Source organism: Xiphophorus couchianus, chromosome 20 (assembly GCF_001444195.1).
Source record: "Xiphophorus couchianus chromosome 20, X_couchianus-1.0, whole genome shotgun sequence".
Lineage (NCBI taxonomy): Eukaryota > Metazoa > Chordata > Actinopteri > Cyprinodontiformes > Poeciliidae > Xiphophorus > Xiphophorus couchianus.
Window position 1 is genome coordinate 17,690,978 of NC_040247.1, and position 3,481 is coordinate 17,694,458.

Consider the following 3,481-nt stretch of genomic DNA (forward strand, 5'->3'; position numbering starts at 1 on the left):
GTTTACTGTGTCCATCGGTGTATGTTTAATGTCAATATCAGAGCTGCAGCTCACTATAGGGTGCCATTTGTAAAGTTGCACAGTAAAAATTTAACAGCAATATATATTTTTTTTTCTTTAAAGAAATGCATTTATACAACAATGGAAAACAAAAGCCCTGCTTGCAGATGAACTTGCAAATATCACAGGAAACAATGTAGTGTTCATGCCAGGCCTGTAGGAGGCAGTGAAACCTGGTGACGATACATCCTCTGTGTGCACCATGTGCTTATTAGACAGTGAACATGTGATTAGAAGCCTGTAATCCATGCATCTTCTCTCATGGCATTAATCTTCCACAATGATCATATTTGGTTTTAGCACTCAGCAGCAAAACAAATAAAACATGAAGGTTGACCACTGTTGTTGTTGAGCTGTCCATGGTTGAAAGAAGATCATTTTGAAATGTTTGGGTTTACACAGACATGATTAACATCTTGTTTCTAAACGTTTCACTCTAGGTCCTGTTGTCAAACCTGTGCATTTAAAACACAAAGATTTTCTGTCTTAAAGGTCAGCATATTGATGATTTACCCAGACCTCGGTTGGAATAGTTATTTAAATTGGTGTTTTCTTTTTATTGTCTTAAACCAGTCTGCCAATTCTCACCCAACATCCGACAACAGGCAATCCCTCTGCATGCTGACCTACAACCACTCCAACAGATAGTCACTTTCATGGCCACCCACTTAAAAACATCCAGAATCTTGTCATGAATACTGTTTCTATAAACAACTGTGAAAGAATAAGTTGCTCTCTGGAATTACAAAGGGACACCGTGGTGGATGCCAGCTGTGCAATAAGTCCAGGCATGAAATTTCCTCACTATTAAATATCTCATGGTCAATTCTTAGAAGTATTATAGCACAGAGCACAGTCATTGGATGCAGAGGCATTTAGTGGCAAAGGATCTTTAACTTTCTGCAGACTCAAAAGTTCAAATCTCCAAACCTCATGTGACATCACCAAGCAAAGAGTTAGATACAAAGAGTCAGATGCAGTGATGTAAAACACTAATCTAAAGCAGTAGAGAAATGTTCACTGTAGTGACAAGTCGTAATCCATCTGAGTATCCAATATGTCACTGGGTTTACAGTAACAGTTGCCTAGAGAATAACACTTACCTGTCTGACATTCTGTGACAACTTCATGCTCCCAACTTGTGGGGACAGTTTGGGGATTGCCTAACCAGTACACAAAGCAAAGTCCATGAGAACGAAGATTTGGAAGTTTAATTATAAAGAAATTGACTGGCTTGCAGAGTCCTGACCTCAACTTAATAAAGAACCTGTGGGATTAGCGCTAGTCCATCCCGTTCCAACATCAGTGTCAAATATACAAAATTTCCTACAAGCACACTTCTTTTAAAGCTGTTACAGCTGCAAAGTATTTTCTGACACAATATAAAAGTTTGTTATTCAAACTTTGTAGCAAAGTATTTTATTTTATTATGCAGATAGTCATAAAATTCTTCAAATGACATGTATTATTGAATTTAATTATACGCTATTGTCCATAAACTTTCCTTTACACCCTATTACAATTTTATTTAATGGAGTTGCATAAGCACTTTTCTTTACTGTAGACAATGGGTTTGAGAATAGAAAATGACTTTAAATCACTGCCTGCCAAAGTAGGTGCAAAACATCTTCCTGGTTGATAAGTATTGACATGTAAAAAACATCCTCTAGAAGACTATGAGATGTCCTACCTGAAAAAGTTAGGTATGAAACAACCAAAACTACAAATTAACCAACAGGCAAAATTATTTGAAATGACGATACCTGTCCCTTCTGAAACATGAAGGGACAGGATGGAGTATATAAAAATTTCTAACCTTAAAAACTGGGGGTCATTTTTCTAGCATGCAAGGCTTAGAGACAGATAATATAAGAAAACCCATTTATTAAGGTCAGCTTTTGTTTGTATATAAAAACATTAAGAGCTGACTGTATAATCCATAAATGACTGAAGAACGATAATCATGTCACTCATTATGGTTAAGAGTTTTTGACAAAACAGCAGCTGAAATGTGCAACTGGGGTTAATTATAATTAGAGTTTGAACTGAAGCTTATTCTCTAGAGCATATGGTTTAAATCCTCTCTTTTTTTCAGCCAACACTTGCTTTTTTTAAACATTTTCTATCTTTACCCCCATTTCTTTTGATCTCTAAATTTAGAAACTCTGTCCCAGATACGTGCGATATTTTAGTGATGATGGCAGAGAATCTTCACTATGTCTCACTTTTGTGTGACAACTGTACTAATCACCACTTCTAATGAAGATGAAACATGTTAGTAAGGTAAGCATCTGTGGCGGCAGCTTTTGATCCTGACAAATCTGGTGATGCATGTGTGCATGTAATTGATTGCTCTCTGTCTTACTGATTTGTGCATCTGGTCAAAACTGTCGATCCTTCCAACCTGCTTGATAATCTCATCAGCCACCCCTCATCTTCCACTCTCTGATTCTCTTCCATTGGCTCTCCCTCTCTTTATGCTGCCGGTCTGCATCTCTCTCATCTCTTATCCGCACTCGGGCCTTCCAGAACAAAAAGTGAGGAACAGCTGCAGTGTCTGTGAAGGAAGGAAAGTCACCTTGGAGGGGAGGAGGGAGATGACAAGAGGAACAAAAATGTGAGCGAGAGAATGAGGCAATATGGAGGGGAGATTACCGGGGAAAAGAGAGAAGAGAAGAGAGGCACAGAAGCTGGCACAGAGACATCATATGACTAATAAAGGGACAGCACTGCATCACTGCAGAACGCAGTCAGAAAAAATAAAAAAGGCAAACGCCAAGCCCAGAATGCTAATGTTATCAAGCTTCAGTATTTTCCAGCAAACACATTGTTGATTTTTTTTTGTAAAAACATCTGCATATTTGGGTGTCTTTTAAGAATATGCAATGGAAATCAGAGGTACACGGAGTCTAAAGGCTGCTGCCATTTTCAATCACTGCCTGAGCTATTGGTAGTGAATACAAAGAACTAACCAGAAGGTTTCAGAACCGGAATAACTACTCAGTTTTATTATTTTAAATGATAATAGTCACCGAATTTTAAAAAAAAATTCTTAAAGGACTGATTTTACTTATTGCTTTTTCAGTGTTGACATGAAATGCTGTCAATGTAAAAATTGATTGCTTACTGTAGTACAAAATAGTGTTGGTCACTGATCTGGTAACATCATGGCTACCTATCTAATAGTGTGTAGTTTATTCAATAACTGGACCCCACTAGACCTAATAGTATCTGGGACCATGACTTGTAATACGGGGCCATCTATTGACAGGGTTTGCTAGTAAAAAAATACGACTATTGTTCCCACAAAGTACTTTAAAATAACAGACTTTTATTTTATGTTTTTCTCGATAGCGGTGTGGCGTCATCTTGTGTCCAAAGCCCTTCAAGCAGAATTCAGTTGAAACACTTTCGTTTTCAC